The sequence below is a fragment of the Maylandia zebra genome, linkage group LG8 (assembly GCF_041146795.1).
Source record: "Maylandia zebra isolate NMK-2024a linkage group LG8, Mzebra_GT3a, whole genome shotgun sequence".
NCBI lineage: Eukaryota > Metazoa > Chordata > Actinopteri > Cichliformes > Cichlidae > Maylandia > Maylandia zebra.
In genome coordinates, this window is record NC_135174.1 from 27,858,996 (window position 1) to 27,877,880 (window position 18,885).

The 18,885-nt window shown below is 42.4% G+C and overlaps 1 protein-coding gene across 1 annotated transcript in view; it reads left to right on the forward strand.

Moving 5' to 3' along the window:
* Positions 1-3,142: 3,142 nt before the first annotated feature.
* The window catches only part of kcnj16a (potassium inwardly rectifying channel subfamily J member 16a), a 28,827-nt gene continuing 13,084 nt past the window's right edge, over positions 3,143-18,885 (forward strand). The window contains exon 1 of the mRNA XM_004565955.3: positions 3,143-3,307. The gene's annotated coding sequence lies outside the window, so the exon portion shown is untranslated. The remainder of the gene's footprint in view (positions 3,308-18,885) is intronic.

The following is an 18,885-nucleotide window of genomic DNA, read 5'->3' on the forward strand; positions in this document are numbered from 1 at the left end:
ATTTTGGGACATGTATTCTGTAATCTGTAGTGGAATACATTTTAATAGTAACCTTCCCAACACTGATTGTCATATGCAGGTTATCATGAAACGCTACATTCACTGAACGTTGGGTGACTGACCGTGGCTCTGAGCCTTCTCCTAAAAACTGCTCATACAGACAAGATGAGTGAGTGCGTGGTGTCAATGACAACCAGAAGCCAAAGACAGTAAATCAACCAAATGTGGCCAGTTGTCTTTGGGAGATTTACAGATTGGAATGGGAAGGTTGGAAAAGCTCTTTATGCTTTTTCATATCTTTCAAAGGCCTGTTTCAGATGTATGCCCCGCCCCCTACACACAGAGTGGAGCAGGCAGTAACAGAGAAAAACTTTTACCAAACTATGAGAACCTCTTATCCAAACTACCTTAAACATGGCATCGCCCTTATTAGGGTGAGATGAAGGTGTAATTGGGAGAGCCGAAGAACAGATAGATGGATGCACGGATTTATCAGATTATTAGGTTGATTAGTTACAGCTTGATTTCGGACAAAAACTTACAAGGTGTTCAACTATCTACTCGTCAGTATAAAACTGTTCATGTCCCGGATGTAGGTTAATGCACTGTGGCTGCAAATGACACATGGCGTCACTTTTTGGTGCAGCAGAGCGGAGCCTCAAGGCGGAAAGAGAAAGTCCAAGAATCAGAGTTCAAGAGTGACAGAAAGGGGAAACAGTTTGTCTATACTGTGGTGTACTGTACTGGGCTGGTTTGGCAGGCAGCTGTCTTGTGACCCTCTCTGTTCACCACTTGCCCCAGGGTCAGGCCCCAGATGGATCTTACCACACTACCGCACACTGGCAAGGGACTCAGTGCAGCGCTGCAGCGGTTTCTCAGTTTTTCATCCACTGGCTGCTACGCGCTGTCTTTTTTCTTTCCTACAGCTGAGCATCTCGATGCAGATCAGTTATCCAGAGCCTATAAATCTCCAGACCTTTCAGCAAAGCCTTTATTGCTGTTCCCCTGTGAGTTGTGCATTCACACAGATGCAGCTTTTCAACGTTTCCTCATCCTTTTTTCACTCAAATGACTCAACACCCACTTCAGCACTTCCAGAAGAGGAAAATATATTTCCTTTATTTCTGTTTTATGTTGACCGAGGCTCTCGAGTGTCTGGGTTCACAGGGTTTCTTTTGCTTGTTATCCAGCTGCCTAATGCTGAGAGTCCCACAGCACCTCTCATCTTACTGTGCTTCAATGCTTCACTGTGCAATCCTTAATCCTGTCTTTGAAGTTGCCCCTGCTTGTTGCATTATCCAAAACAAATAACCATTATCTGTTTCCTACCCTCGTTCTTTCAATTTGTCATCACTGCGGCCATCTGAGAGAAGGAACGATCAGTAATAGCAGACTTTATTTGCAGTTTCAGAATCTGATAATGAAAGGCCTGCGAGAGAGAACCGAGCACAGAATGTATCTTCGGTTGACAACCAAAAAAAGGTATACATCCCGAAGATGCTGACTAGACCAAAAAGCCAGTGGAAACCATGGAAAAACCCAAATGGCTGGAAACACTTACAAGTCTCTTCCACTGTTTCAATCTACAAATAAACTCCAGAGAATTTTCCAAAGCTGTGCAGAATTGAAGGCCTGACCTTTAATTTGTCTTTCTCATGCTATGTAGACTTGAGTTTAGGATGTGCGACTGCTGTGTTTTAAATCAAAATCAAATCAAATCAAATCACTTTTTATTGTCACATCACATGTGCAGGCACACTGGCACAGCACATGCGAGTGAAATTCTTGTGTGCGAGCCCCACAAGCAACAGAGATGTGCAAACACAACAACACAAACGAGCAAAATACAAGAATGGCCAACCTGAAACTAATAAATATATGTACAATATATAATAGTGTATGCATTTCTGGATGTGTATACTAAATATTTTCCTACGTGTGTGTGTGTGTGTGTGTGTGTGTGTACACATTTTTACAAATTAAATAGTAAAAAAATAAAATAAAATAATAATAATAATAATAATAATAATAATAAAATATATAAAATATACAGAGTTGAATATGTGCAAAACAAGTGGCATTTATATACAGTGTGGAGTGCATAATGTTGAAGTTCCAGTAGTGAAGCTGAGGTGTCTATGACGTGTTCAGCAGTCTGATGGCCTGATGGAAAAAGCTGTCTCTCAGTCTGCTGGTACGGGACCGGATGCTGCAGAACCTCCTTCCTGATGGAAGCAGTCTGAACAGTTTTAACTAAAGGACCGACGATCGATGTCTACGGACAGTGACAGCATAAGAGAAAAAGTTCATAATGTCATCTGCACAGTATTAGGGATGATGTAGTAGCATGAAACTAGATGGACCGGTACTTGTATAGCACTTTTCAATACAATCACATCCATGCAAGCGTGCTCTTCTATACCTTGTCTAACATTTGCACATACGTACTCACACTCTGACAAATACATTGGAAACAAGGGGTTCTGTAGTTTGCCCACATGAACATGCAAACTGGTGTAAACCTGGATTGAACCTCTAAACTTCTGACTAGCAGACAACCAGTTGCACTTCTTATCTTTTTCATAGTAAATTAGTTGACTTGAAAAAAACAACAACACAGAGAGTGCCACCTCATAAATCATAAGAGGAATGCTATTGGGCTGATTCAAAACCAGTTAAAATAGTCTCTACACCAGTATCATTGATGTACTACTGGCAATTGACTGAGAAGCTTCCTTTAATCACCCAAGTAAAGCTTCAACAGTAGCTTCAGAAGCACTGTGAGATGAGCATATTTACCTCAGTTGGTGATTATGCAACTGTTTTAACAAGGCCGAGTGGATGAGTAGCATCCTCTTACACATTCCACTTAGCACGAACAATTTCTCATATTGCTCTCTCAGAACCAAGTGAACCATTGGAGACAAATACTTCTACTAAATCACTGTAGTAAAACAAATATTTTCTGAAGTTTATTTTCAAATTTTGGGAAGGTTTTCAGCCCCGAGTACCTCTCGCAAACTTGCTCCAGCTTACAGATTGCAAAACACTCAGATGGGACTTTGTCCTCCACGTGCCATCAGGTAAGACATTCCAGGAAGGGGTTTAATGTACAATGAGAGTCTAGAGCACAGACACCAACACAACCTTTGTGAGGAGCATTTCTGCTGCAATGTCTTTTTTTTTTTTTTAGAGCTAGTTAAATAGTAAAATATGAGGAAAAACATCTGGGGGGAAAACCAAGATCGGAACGCCTCATATAAGCCTCAGTGGTCGCTCTTCTTCTGGACTTGAGTGCATCAAAAAAGTAAGTGACTTTAGCACAAAGCAATAAGGATGTGCATTTGTGGTCTGTGTTGATTTGTGAGCATAAGTTTGTCAGTGAGCTTCAATTCTCATTAAATGTTCTAAACAAGGTTGTTTTCCTGACTCTGAACTCTTCGCCTGTGTTAAAGGCTATTTTTACCGCAGAACAGAGGTTGAAGAAAATCAGAGCCAAGACTTTCTTGATGGAGATTGTGGTTGAATTAGGCTAAATAAGCAAGCTGTAGTCATATCATTGAATTTCGACCTCATGCTAAGATCTGAACAATCGCCCCGCAGAATGCTGTCAATCTGATTGGAAACTTTGGACCTGATATTCAGACCCAAGTTGTGAGCCCAAGACCGCAAGACAACTCTTGAAGTCGATGATATTTTTAGTGCAGTTGGAATGAGATTGTTTCAACAAAGATATTTCCAAGAGATTCTGAGAGGTTGAATCATTTTGTCCGTTACAGAAAAAAGAGAGTTTGGCAAGTTAAAGACTGGATGTTAAATCAACGATCAGATTTCTTGAACTTGAAAAGTAATGACATAGTTGTGCAAGAAAGGGAACGGATATGTTACAAAAGAAACAAAACCAAGTTAGCAATGAAGACAGGAAGGTACAGTGGTAGCTCCAAACAAGGCCCCTTCAGGCATTAGCATACTAGCTGGGTGAACACAGACATGCTTTTATTGAGGTACCTAAGAGGCTGTTTACACAGCTTGTATAATGGCCAGTAAACAAATAGATTAAGGCAAGTGTTTTTTGTCTGTTTCAGACACCTTAATTTTATAGATCCAAACTCTAAACATGGCACCATAAAACAAAGTTTTATAAAGTATTTAATCTGTGATTTAAACCCCCATAGGCTTATAGAGATTGTAATCTTTTAACATCGTGTGAATTGAGCCTGTTTGATTAACGTCTACATATTCTGTGATGAAATGGACAGAAATGGGGATCACAGTGTTTAAGCCTGGATTGCTGTGGATCCAGTGGGCACCATAAACCATGCTGTTCCACTCTTCCATTTAGTTTTTGGTGCAGGAAAGTAATAATTTGTGGTGATACATGTGAAAAAGTGGTGATCCTAAAGGGATTGCGTTCAACTGAAAGTTGTAAAAGTTGAAAAGTGGCATTTACTTAATTTGCTTCATGCAGTCGTGTCGGTATCTCATTTTGAGCATCGATTATTTCAGATTTACAAAGATGCTGTTGATAGATCTTTATCTCTTCTGCATACAGGTTTATTTCCACAGGTTCAAGAACCAAACACTGTTTAATGTTACGTAGATAAAATTAGGACCACAGATATGGGAAGAAAACACGATGGACTGAATCTGCAGACAGTATCCATGAATCTTTGGTGAATTTCATGGGATAGCACCTCCCAAAACCACAGATGACAGTGGTTCCAACTTTGGGCCCAGCACTTTTGTGGTGTGCAGTTGCCAGGTTATTTGCACCAGCGCCAGTTGTTATGCAATATTAAGCGCAGAAACATTTCTAGAATAGGCTCAGTGAAAAGCAGTCTCCGCTTTGTGGGAAAAAATATGTAAGGTAGCATTATATCTACACAGGTTAACAAAAAAGTTGATTTAAAAATGCTGATTTTGGTTTTCAAACTCTATAAACTCACATCAGCACATGGACATGCAAAGTCTTTAGGAAAGGGGATCTGATTTTGTTACTGGAAGCTTTCTGGTTTCCATTTGTGGTCAAAGAAATGTTGACCAGTCACGACTGCCTTTGCTTTGGCTGCATGCAGGCAAACAGTTCTTGGCACTAGCTAGATGGCTCTTCCTGTATGTGTTGAACTTGTATGTTTGTCCACGTTAGCTCTAGGAGGTTGGGTTTCTCCCCTAACATCAAAAGCAACACAACAGTTTTGCCAAAGAAATTTGAAATTTTTTCTCATTTAAATGTCAACAGAACAAAATTTCTGAAACACATTTCTTTTTGTAACGTACGACAAAGTCTGCCCCCTAAAAAAGTGGACAGTATATCCTCGGTTTTAACATAAACCTCATTGTTACAGCCAGAATAATAAAAGGCCCCCCTTAAACTTATTTTTAGTTTAAGTCACCTTGTTCTCCCTGAGTTATTGGTTATGTCATTAGTCCACTAACATAAACTAATGTAAGTCTATTGACCGCAACCAGCCAATCAACCTGATGATGCCACAATCTGTACTGGCACAAGACATGTTTTTAAAATGTAACTTTAAGCACGTAATTCTTGAATCCAGCTACACAGACAGAGCCCCATCTATGTTAGTGTTTGAGATCATAGCTCAATGGTGTAAATTAGCCTTTATACAGGAAGTGCTTCATGTCCACAAAGCTGGAGGGCAAATGGCACAGTCAGTAAGTCTTAAGTTGTCAGTTGATACCTGAAGCTTACTGAAGCTTTTAAGATTTAAACAGAATTGTTGGATTTTAAAGAGTTAATGAAAGAGACAGGGTCAGCAGACAGTTTAATATAGTATACAGGTATATGAGTGCTAAACGAACCTTTTAATAGTAGTAAGTAAACTAATGGTTAACTAGAGGCTATCACCTCTTGTCTTCAAAGTGACTTTGATGCATCAAATTGAAATGCAATGAAATGGAATCGGTCTGTTATCAGTCTGTGAGTGAATGGGGTCAAGTTGGCGATTACATGCAATTTGTGATAACACTGCAATTAACTGTGACAAATAACTTGTCTGTTGTCATGTACATACGCAAACAGAAGTTCACGCCTAGAAGTCCAGAAGGAAAAATTTAGAGATTTGAAAAAGAAATTAAAAAAATTCCTCCACAAATTGTGACATAGTTGCTTCAGGTTGGAAATCCAACTGCAAAGCGACATAGGCTTTTGGCAATATTACTTTTATTCAGGAATACAACCAGATGAGTTAAGTTGAGTCAAGAGTCACGTCTCTATTGCAAAGAGACGCATCGCTGATGTGTTGTGCTAAGACTACATCAGATTGCCAACATATTACAAACAATTTGTATTTATACATTAGATGGGCAGCAAGCAACCATTGACTGATAAGGCAGATGTTTCACACCAGACTCCCTTTCTGACACTTCCCCAAAGGGAGTTATATTTCCTTTTTTTTTTTTTTTTTTTTTTTTTCCTAAATGACATCAGAAACAGCAGTATGCGACATTACGTGATGGCAGAGCTTCAGTTCATCCTTTGTCATTTTTTTTTTTTTTTTTTTTTTTTTTAATAAATAGGACAGGGGGAATGAATGAGAGAGAGAGGGGGAGAGAAAGAAAGAAAACCAAAGGGGAGAAGAGACGGTGAGAAGGGGGGGGAAGAGAGACAAAAAAAAACAAAAAACAAAAAAAACTCCTGGGTCACCTGTATGGAGAAAAAAAACAAACAAACAAACAAACAAAAACAAACAGAGGAGACAGCAAACAACAAAGAGCAACATAATAATAGAGAAAACAAAGCACCATCACAATAAACTAGCTAGTCATAGATATCAGTATTTACTAAGTAATAAACGATATTGTGCAGCACGCAAGATAGACAGCGCACAGTGTGCTTTGAGGCAGCAGCCAAGAAAGCTTTAGTCCGCGTCTGTGAATACCCATGTGTGCATACCTGTGTGGATCAGCATGCTTGCATTCCAAAGGTTTCTCCATGTAATGATCTGCTAGGGAGTGTGGGGGGGCCACAGCCCCGTCCTCCAGGGTGTGAAGCGGGTATGGAGGAGATCAAAACTCCAGACATCCAGAGGCCCCCAGAACACAAGAGACCATGGAAGACCAACAGAGGGGCAGCCGCGCCACTGTCCCAGTAAGAGCTGAGGAGAGTCCCAGATGAGGGCTCGCCCAGCAGCCGCGGAGCAGAAGTCAGGGGGAGTTGCAGTGACGCGCCTGTGAGCTCCGCCGGCCCCCAGCTGCGCCTGAGTGACCGAGCCCTAGGCCGAGAGGCCGGGGGCACCCCACCTCCAAAGGGGCCCGAGCGAGCCCCAGGCCCCAGGCCCCGACAAGCGGCCGCCAAGGAGTGAGCCGGCGTGTACCCGGACGCCCACCCCCAGACACAAAGAACCACCAACACACCGACACCTGAGGGAGTCCGCCACCGGCAGGGGAAGTGGTGGTGGGTGGAGATAGGCCTCCAAACCTTGGAGGGCCTGAGGTGTCCCCAGAGAGGTGGCGTCTGATACCCAACCTGACATATAGACACAGACATACAGGCACACACAGACACAAACATCCATTCCCACCCTCATGCTCTCATATGCACTCACTCCACACTCAACCAACGTGGAGACAGACATAAAGAGACGCTGTACACACAATCACACTCCCCAAGCGTACTCTACAAACCGGGTCTAGGTACCCTTGCCCCTGGAGGGGGGAATTGCACCCAGACCCAGGTGGTGTTACCCTTTTCCCTGCGGTGGGGAGAGGCAGACCACCCCGACTCCGCAGCAGCAGGGAGGCCCCACACCCCAGACCGCAGTCGGACGGCCAACTCCTCCTACTAGCCCTCCCGCTCCAGCAGGCCGCAGAGAATGGGGGTGGGAGAAGACTCCAAACCTCCCTCCACCCGCTCATTGTAGTGTTGATGCATATGTGTTCTAAGGTGCAATTAAAACCCAGGAGGGCATGGAGCTACCTGCCAAGGAGCAGCAGGTAAGCGCATAGTCCCTCCTGCTAACCCTCAATGACTAAGTGTATTTAAAATTGAGAGGTGGGCAACGACGTCAGGGGTGAGGTATACACCCTGATGGTGATTTGGACTCCGTGATTGTGCCCACCCCCAAGATCCTATATGTATGTGTAATGAGAGTGTGAATAATGTGAATGTCTAAGTTGTGGGATAAAATTGAGGCAGAGGCAGCCAGAAGGGGACGGGGGGGGGGGGGGGGGGGGGGGGGGGGTAGCCTCCTCTGCACCCTGGTGACATACCCCCACTCCAAGGCCCTGCATGTGTGGGTGGTTGTGGAGGAGCGGGAAGAGGGAGGCAGCTGGAGATGGGGAGGGAAGGAAGGGAGGGGCAAGTGACCCCTCCCTGGGGCCAGCTCCCCCGCTGACCCCAGTAGGCACTCCCACCCTCCGCGACCCGCCAGGGAAGGGGGGCCCAGGCCCATCAGACCGGGGCCCAGTGCAGTAGCGCCCCCCGGCTCCACAGAGCCCTGGACAGTCCACCCAACCCCACCACAGAGAAAACTGCACCCACCCCACCAACCACACATCTTCCAGACTACATAAGACGGTAAACGCCCAGGCTGAGATCTTCCTCCACCTCTCCTGTATCTCCCCCTCCTGCAGAGAGTTCCTGAGAGAAGAAAGCTCCTGCAAGGTGTGACCATCCCCCCCACCAGTTGAAGAGCCCCCCAGGCGGCTCGATGCACTGGCGGCACCCTGCTCCAGGGCCGGGCCCCCATGCACCCACCCGCCCACAACCCCGGCAACACACCAACCAGGACCCGAGCCCCCGAGGCCCGGCCCGGGCCCCAGCCCAGAGACGGAGCGCCCCCAGAACCTCACGCCCATCCCGGACCCACCCAGGGGCAGCCAGGTTGCCAGGTCAGTAACCCGCGTCCGTCAGCACAGACCCTCCCCTAGCCCCGCTGCACGCAGCCGCGAGGAAACAGTCACCTGAGAGCCAACAGAGCCCTCAACCGGACGTGACCGCTACCCCGGGTTGAGCCCCCCAAGGAAGATGCCTCCGGGGAACCCCCCGACGCCCTAAGCCTGTCCCTACCCCCTCACCAATCACAACAGTGAAGGCGGGACCAAACTATGACCCCCCACCCCCACTAGGTGATGGAGCTGATAAAAGGGGCCCAGAGCAATTGATCTGATGTGGTGGCAGAGGCTGTGTCAAGACTAATGTAATCTAATAGATAATTTCTATATTGGTTAGAATTAAGATTATTTTTATTTTTCCAGTTCATGAGGACTGTTTTCTTGGCTATGCATAGGGCAGTGAAGATCATATGGGCTATATTCTTTTCTGAAGTGACATTATCTAAGCTGCCCAACAAACACACTAAGGGGGAGGTTGGAATGTTACGTTTCAGACATTTTGATAAGTCTTCACATATCTCGCGCCAAAACTTTTGCACTGGTGGACAGAACCAAAGAGCGTGGATGTAATTGTCTGGTGTATTGCCTTGACAGTGTGAGCAGTTGTTGGAAGATGTAAAGCCCATCTTGAACATCCGATGACCTGTATAGTGCACTCTATGAAGTATTTTGTATTGTATTAATTGCAGACTGGGATTTTTAATTAATTTAAAAGTTTTTAAGCAAATCTGAGACCAGAAGTTTTGGTCTAGGTTGACTGATAAATCTGCTTCCCACTTTGCAGTAGGAAGGGATATTGATTCATCTAATTTAGAAAGTGTTCTGTATATTTTAGATAATAATTTGGGGGATTTAAGAGTAAGAAAATGTGCCGCACTTAGTGGTGTTTGTAGTTCAACTTGACTGAGGTTAAATTTCTTTTTTACTATGGATTTAATTTGTTGATATTCTAAAAACCTTGTCTTGTTGATCCCATATTGTTCAACTAGTCTGTCAAATGGAATAAATTCTGTTCCCTCTAATATATGTTCTAAGTATTTAATTCCTTTACAACTCCATTCTGGGAAATTAATCATATTATTGTTTTGTAATATGTCAGGGTTATTCCAGATAGGTGTACGTTTGCATGGGATTAATGAAGACTCCGTTATTTTTAGAAACTCCCACCATGCTGTTAGAGAAAAGCTGATGTTGATACTTTTAAAGCATTCATGTCTTTTGATGTTTGAGCTAATAAATGGTAGGTCTGAAATCTCTAGATCCTTGCATAGTGCCTGTTCAACATCTAGCCAGGGCTCAACTAAGAAGGTATGTTTTAACCATTCTGAGATGAACTGAAGCCTGTTGGCTAAGAAGTATTGGTGAAAATTAGGCAGATCTAATCCTCCTCTATCCTTGGTTCTTTGTAGCGTTTTTAAGCTAATACGCGGGGGTTTATCTTTCCAAAGGAATTTGGAAATATATGAATCCAGAGATCTGAACCAATCTTGTGATGGTTTGTTAGGGATCATCAAAAATAAGTAATTTATTTTTGGCAAGATCATCATTTTTATAGTGGCGACCCTTCCCATGAGTGATATGGGTAAAGATTTCCATCTAGTCAGATCGCCTTCTACTTTCTTTAGAAGTGGGATGTGGTTTAGTTTAGTTAAGTCTGAAAGCTTAGGAGAGATATTAATACCTAAATATTTAATATTTCCGGATTGCAGTGGGGCAGAGGAAGAATTATGGAAGGAGCAGTTAATGGGGAGAACTGTAGATTTTGGCCAGTTAATTGAATAATCTGAAACTCTTGAAAACCAGTTTATTAAAGTAATTACCTCAGAGAGGTTGGTTTGTGTGTTTTGCAGAAAAAGCAACACATCATCCGCATAGAGACTGATTTTATGTTCTATGTTCTTACATTTTATGCCCTTAATTGTTGTAGCCTGTCTAAATGCTGCTGCTAGAGGTTCGATAAAAATTGCAAAAAGTGAGGGGGAGAGTGGGCATCCCTGTCTGGTGCCCCTCAGGAGACAGAAGCTGGAGGATGTCTGGTCATTTGTTCTGATACGAGCCGTTGGGGAATTGTATAATATTCTTATCCAGTTTATGAAAGAGTTTCCAAAACCAAATTTGTGTAAAGTTGCGAATAAAAATTTCCAATTAACTCTGTCAAATGCTTTTTCTGCATCTAGAGATAATATTATGGCTTCGATGTTTTTATCGTATGAGTAGTCTATTAAATTAAGTAATCTACGAGTGTTTGTTGAGGAGTGCCGACCTTTTATGAAACCAGTTTGGTCAGGATGAATTAAGAGGGGGGTCATTTTCTCTAATCTCTTTGAGAGAGCTTTGCAGATTATTTTAAGGTCTACATTTAAGAGAGAAATTGGACGATAGCTTGAGGGAAATAAAGGGTCTTTGCCTGGTTTTAGCAGGAGACTAATGTTGGCAGAATTCATATTTGGTGGTAGTCTGCCCTTTTCCTCGATTTCCTGCAACATTCTGTGGAATACTGGTGCCAAAATTGTCCAGAATTCTTTGTAGAATTCTGCAGGGAAGCCGTCTGGACCTGGAGCCTTATTATTGGGCATACTTATCAGGGCTTCCTGGAGTTCACTTGGCGTCAGTGGCGAATCCAATTCCATTGCTTGACTGTCTAGTAATTTTGGAAGAGTTACGTTGTCAAGAAACAGATCAATTTCATTTTTAGATGGGTTTATTTGTGGTGAGTATAAAGTTTCATAGAAATCCCTAAAAATGTTGTTTATTCTTCCAGGATCATATATTGTGTTCCCCGATAAATCTTTAGCAGCACATATAGTTGTTTTTTCTTTATTTATTTTTAGCTGGTTAGCTAGAAATCGACCTGATTTGTTACTGTGTTCAAAATTCTGCAAGCGAAGTCTTTGTATAAGGAATTGTGTTTTTTTATTAATAGTTTCATTTAATTCTAGTTTTGTTTTGCGTATTTTGTTCAATGTTTCCTGATCTTGGTGGGACGCGTAGGCTTCTTCTAGTGATTTGATGTTTTTTTCTAATTCCTGAATATTTTTGTTTTCTTCTTTCTTTTTGTGTGATGAGAAAGAAATTATTTTACCTCTCATCACAGCTTTCCCTGCTTCCCATAGAACAGAAGCAGATATTCCGGGAGTGTCATTAAAGTCTAAATATGAAGTCCATTCCTTTTTAAAGTATTTAATAAAGTCTTCATCTTTAAGTAGTGATATATTAAATCTCCAGTTTTTACTTGGCGTAGTATTATTCTTGTGCATTAGTGTTAAAGATACAGGAGCATGATCGCTGACAGCTATAGGATGAATCTCAGTGTCTGAAATGTCACACAGCAGTGAGCTGCTGACCAAAAAATAATCCAGACGAGAGTAAGAGTGATGAACATGCGAGAAAAAAGTATATTCCTTACTGGTGGGGTGAAGAGAGCGCCATGCATCGCAAAGACCAAAGTCGTTCATATACTGTTTGATTATATTTGTGGACTGCCAATTACGCTGAGTTCCTGTTGTGTTGAGCCTATCCATGTCTTCATTTAGTCCAAGGTTGAGGTCACCGCCAAGAATGAGTGTGCAATCAAGGTGTTCAGAGAGTGCACTAAAAAAACCGTGGAAGAATGAGGGTTCATCAACATTTGGACCATATATACTAACAATACATAGTTTTTTGTTCAATATTGATAGTTTAATAATTAGAAATCTACCCTCTGGATCTATAACTGTATCGAGTACTGTAAAATTAACATTTTTATGTATTAAAATTGCTACTCCCCGTTGTCTAGAATTATAACCGGCTGCAAACACGTTAGGAAACTCAGGTGTTTTAAGTTCATTTAAACCTGTGACAGGTTTGTGAGTTTCTTGTAATAAAACAACATCTGCCTGTAGTTTTTTAAGCTGGTTAAATATTTTTAACCTCTTTCCTCTGGTGCCAGCTCCATTTACATTCCATGTGACAAACCTCAGCATGCCCTTAATTGTGCGTGTATGTTTAATGATGTATGCTGGGTGTTTCGTTTAGACAGGTGGAGAGAATATGGAAACATCCCTTGTTTGTAAATAGAAAGAGAAAAAGAAGTGTGGTGAGAGACTCCATAAGTCTGACTATGTGTGTGAATATTCACTAATATGAACAAGCGTGGCTTGCTTATGTGTCCTGCAAGTCTGTGCGTGCTGTTAGGCTGTTGTGAATGTGCTGCCGTTGAGCTGATGTGTTTGCGTGATCGTGTTGTGAAAATATGGAGAAATAGAGGGTGTTGTTTGTAGGTGAGTGGGGAAGTAGGTGACCACAGCAGTGAAAGACAAGAGAAAGAAAGAAACCACATGAACTGTGAGCGACAACAAAAAAAAGGAAATGAAACGGAAACATTCCAATTAAAGCAATGACGGAGGGTGACGGTGTTATATCTGCTATGACATCCTACTGATATTACTAGGTTAAACACATTTTAAAGGAGAAAGTGTGAATGAATAAGAAAAGAGTGTAGCGGGTTCTTATCTGGAGTGCAGTCAGTATAACCACGGTGTGGTGCCGGGGTCGCGGTACAGCTGTCCGTCCACGTAGAGCCGGTCCACAGCGATGACAGCACGGGAGCCTTTCTGGATAAAGCTACGTCGAACTGGGAACAGGACCTTGCGTCGTTCCAGGATCTCTTTGGGGAACTGGTCGTTCACGCTGAAGTCCGTTCCTTTCAGCTCTCTGCCGCGACTCTTCACCTGTTCCTTCTGTTTGAATTGACTGAATTTGGCCACCATAGGCCGTGGTCTCCCGGTCCGCGACCGCGCGCCCCCCAAGCGATGTACTCTATCGAAGTCGATGTTCTTTACGGTGTCCTCCGGCAGCTTCAGGTGGATTTTTATGAAGCTTTTCACCGTTGCCTCTGCGTCCTCTCCGGCAGTTTCTGGAATACCAGAAAACACAAGATTATCTCTCATGCTACGGGCTTGTAGATCGATAACGGACTCTTTTATTTTTTTATTTTCAATGTTTAGCTGGGTCACGTTATCGGTGAGAGATTTAACCGACTCCCGTAGCGTGGCATTTTCAGCGGCAAGCGTTTCCACCTGCCGCTGGCTGAATTCCAGGGATTCTCTCAGAGATTTAAATTCCCGGTGTAAAATCTCCACCAGGGACAGCCTCGCATCGAAACTGGACAATCGCTTGTCGATTGACTCCAGGATTTCTGCGATGTCTTTGCCGGCAGGCGATGTTGTACCGGGGGAGTCTGCCTGGCGACTTCTCTTCGATGACGGCGTCTCGATTTTGGCCGGGGAAGATGCACTCTGGGCCTTATGCATTACTAAATCTTGAAAACAGCGGTCGATGTAATCTTGGAGAGCGTCTAAACTCTCCCCGTTGTCCTCCAGGGTGTTAGAGATGATAAAACAGATGTTGTTAGTTATATGACAATTGATTAGTATATTTGGTAATACTGAAGCTTGGAAAACCTTTGTTAAACTCTATGCTACCATTTGCTTTTTCTCCGCCAAAATCTCCGGCGTCTGACGTCACCTACAACATCACTTCCGTCACTTACCTCCTTATAGAGTTATATTTCCACCTTGAACCAAACCAGTGATCTTTTACTTGTAAGGCAAATGTATAAACCACCGCACGACACAACAGAGCTAAATGTCACAGGGCTAAAAATCCCAGTCCAGGAAATAAAAGAAAGCTAATAATAATGATTGCTTTTAAAGTGACGTGCTGTGATTTAAAAATTGGGTTCTGTGCTGTTAATAAAACAGAAAAAAACACCCACCACACAGTGGCTCGTCAGAAGGTAAAGATGCTGAGGAACGATTGATGTTCAGGTACAGGTGGCCCATTGCACTGTGTGCAGCATTATTACTGCAGTCATGCTGTCTTTGGTTCACGCTTGTTGTGTATTTGTGATGCATTTTTAATCACTGGGGAGGTTAAGTGAAGCTAACTTTGAACAAATTAACATTTTGATTGAGGCTACTGAAAATCTATGGCTCATCAGCTTCTTGGATAAAAGCTGGCAGTTTTCTTTTGTGACTGAAATAACTCTGAAAGTCAGCCCTGATACAGGTGTACAAAGTGTTCAAATCAGGGCCCTGCTTTCAGCACAGATTAGGCCCGCTTGCATTTGGGTGTAACAAAGTCCCAAATGGGGTCACAATTGGCTGTGATAACAACAAAATGATTTCTTCATTTGTTTAATATCGTTAAGACAAATATTAAAATGAAAGAGACGAGAAAGAGAACAGTGAGAGAAGAATCAATAGTGAAGATGGAAACCTACAAAGTTCGCCAAATGGTCCGCTGTGGTTGAGAGCCAGTATAAAGTAGCTGTTTCCCCTGGTGGTGCTGGGCTAGATTAGCGTCACATCACAGCCTCATGAGCCATGACATAAGAATGCTTATGAAACTCACACATGCAGCACATAACAGTTGCTTCTGAATGAAACAGGAGACACAGTGAAATTACTGGAACCTCACGGATCCCCGGCCAGTGTACTCAGCCCAAAATTCCCTCCTGACGATTTAGCGCTTTTTCTTTCTTTCTTTTTCTTTGGTCGGTATATGAGCATGTGTCTGTGTGTAACTATCTAAATGCAGAAACATTTTGAAATTTCAGCTGTTTTCTATACAGTTGAGTAATACGGGCTAAAGAAAATCTTCTGTAATCCAAAGAAGGCCCGGTCACACACGAACACAGCAACTGCTTCAGAGCTGCCCTCAGAGCAAGGCTAAGCAAAGCAGCGTGTCTTAATCGGCGTTTGTCTTCAAGCAAAACTGACTGCAGCTTAAAGTGACGCTGCAGTGACTCACCAACGTTTCCTTTGCACGCCTGACTTTAGAAGCCGAAAAAACTTCACACCCCGCGCATATTTTTTTTCTAAATGAGTAACGTGTGAGGAACTGCATCAGTAAAATCTTGTTTATATACCTTATAAATATTACATTGATTCAGCTTAGGGAATTAATGTTGTAGTGGAGGAACTCCTCAAGCTGTCTGGTGTTCATTTCATTTTTGCTCCGTTACCAAGGAAAACTGAGTAATTCCTTAATCTGCAAACAATTATAAGATCACATAGCAAAGCAATGGTCACTGAAAGAGCAACAAGAGAAAACAAAAAGAAAAACCAAAAACTTGAATTCATGGACTCATGAAGATTTTGACTATTTTTAAAAATAAATAATTAGGAAAATTAAATAAAAAGCTGTTCGATGTCTACTGGTTAAAACGTCAGCAGGAAGTTTTAAGTCTTTTTTCCAACTTGAGCCAATGCCACCAGCTTATCCAAAGCCCCAGCTGCCAATAAAGGAGGGAATACCATCCTCAGCCGTTCCAGATGTAAATGCGCTTCCTCTGGAAAAATGTGAAAACCTTTTCTGATGTTCTCCTTCACCGCTCGTGTTGACCACCTATGTAGTCAACCTTAAGGTGCAGAAAGCTAATGTCTTCAGTTCGGTTTGGTTCCCCTGATCATCGGTTGCACCTTTAATGTCGGCACGCTCGGGTACCCCGTGGTGGAGGCTTGGAAAACTTTCTCTGGTGCTTTTATCACTAAGCAGCTTTCCCCCAGATGAGTCAGTTTTTAAAAATCTTGTTTCCAGTTCTGTGATAAATCCATGGTGGTGGGTGGTGGCTTATCGTAAGCCTTTGAGCATGGACCATTACTGAAAAAACTTTTGAGATTTTTCAGGTTTTCATATTGCTTTAAAGAGTTAAATACTTGATTTTGCCAATGTTTATTTATGGTCTGCGCTTCTGTACAAGTTGAATAAATTCTCCACCTGAGAAAAGGAGAGAGATTGCGTTCTCCGCTGAAGTCATGTAGCGAACATGAACGACAAGCACGTGTAATCAAGGTGAAATCGGAGCAGGATGTCCAGCGCGGCGGCTCCTGCTCTAACAGTCATTATCACTGAACTGCAGTGAACCAAACCTCAGCAGCTGTTAAACAGCTTCCTACTGCAACACTGTTTGTTTGCTTATTCTCCCTTTTAGAAGAAGATACACTCTGAATCATTTCATGCCAACTACACAGCCTCACAAATGCCGGTATACACACTACATGCATGCAATCTTTCACACACACACACGCTGCACAGATGCTCAAGAGATACACACACGCAAACACAGACATGCACACAGAGGAAACAAATGTGGGATTGGGGCCACGGCCAGATTTACCATCAGGACTTCCTGAGTGGACACCCAGAGGCACATCCCATAAAAGGCAAAAAGAAAGTCCAAAAAATGAGGAGAAAGCAAACAGCTTTTCCTCTCGATGCACAGTTTAAATGCATATCACATAATAAATGTAGATTTTGCTAGTCGGCACGTTTCAGAAGCACATGTTTTAGTCTAAATGGGAAATTCAAGATCAAGATAAATAAATCAGCATAAAACTGAAGCCTCACTTAAAATAAACATTAAATTATTCAGAAAATGATGTCTACCCCTTTTCACCTTTTCTCTGATGCAGTCTGTCTGTTTAAAGCTGCTACAAGAAAAGATTTTGGCTGATCTTTTATCATTTGAAAATCTCTTCCTTTTTTCTAGCACTTCTTTGGAAGCATCTCTGCTCAGAAAGCAGCCAGTGTCTGCATTTCACACCCTGAAATCTTTCTGGCCTCTTTAATTTTGTGCCTTGGCTTTGCAAGCGGACGTTTGATCAGAGCCCCGTGCACACTGTTCTCATGTATTTTTGTGGATCATTTTTATTGGGAACAAATTATTTCTTTTTCCTGGAAATGAGGTGATTTGTTATGGGTCTGCGTTTTGCTGAGACCCCTGTTAACCCACCAACTTCATGCACACGTAACATTAGCATGCACGCAGACACAAGGGAACACACACACACACACACTAAAATGTGTTCACTTTCAAAAAATGCAGTCAGGTTCATAAGCAGAAAAACTGGCAGACATACTCTTAGACACCCAGAGGAATTTAATGTGAGGACCCCCCACTGTGCCCCAACTAGAAAAATAAAAGCACTGAGTCATTTCATGTACTTTGCCTTCTGAGTCTGCAGATTTTGCTCAGGTGTCAAATAACTGGCATTAATGTGTTTTCCTGCAGCAGAAGCCAGTGAACATATAGTGCTGTCCCAGCAAAACAGTGGAGGGTTAAGTTCACAACCAAAATGAACCACAAAGTCCAGCAAAATGATGTTTTCTACCATGATAAACGACCTATACAAGCACATGTTCCTCTTCCACAGGATGCAGAAGACGTGGCACAAACTAACCGGCTTTTTGTGTGGAGATTTTCTTTCATTCACTTTTTACTGTTGTTTTGGTACAGTAAGGAAAAGATCATTCTTTTACAGGGTAAAACTCAGTTTTCTGGGTAAAATATTTTTAAAAGATTTGTTTTATCACGCCGTTTGAAAAACACACAAAAAAACTGTTGATAAGTCTTGTCTCTGCAGGGGGAAGCCAACAACAAGCTTTCCTCACATGCATCATTGTGTTTTGATTCAGTCGACGCAGAAATGAAGGAGTATTCACAGATGGGTCGGCTGACGAAGCGTTTGTGCGTCAGAGTGAGAGAGGTCTGATAAAGGAGATTTGATCTTTTTCTGAATGGTTAAAAAAATATGAAAATCAGTGAGTTTCCCCTACACTGAGACTAAAGGCTGCTATAACATCTTTTAACTAATTTTTTTTAACTACACGAAGGGTACTTCATACTTAGAGCTTATTTCCAGCTCCCTATTTTTCAATACTAGAGCAGCTTTGCATGATTCACAATTCAAAGTAATCCTCATATATCTTATTAGCAGGTAAATATCTGCCCTCGCTGACATCATACAGAGCCAAGAGTAGAAAAACCTATTCGGCTGTGTGATGGATGAATGTTGGAGCTCAGCTGTTTGGACAGTGACTTAAAGTTAGGGGTGTGGTGACAGGTGTGCTAACATAAGGTAGCTGATGGCTCTCAGGTGGGCCTCACTTCCACCAATTCCCAGAACTGGACCTCATGATTGTGTTTGCTGCTGTGCAGTACAGAAAGTTTCCACTTCTTCTATTTTTCCAATCTGTTTCTTAAGACTA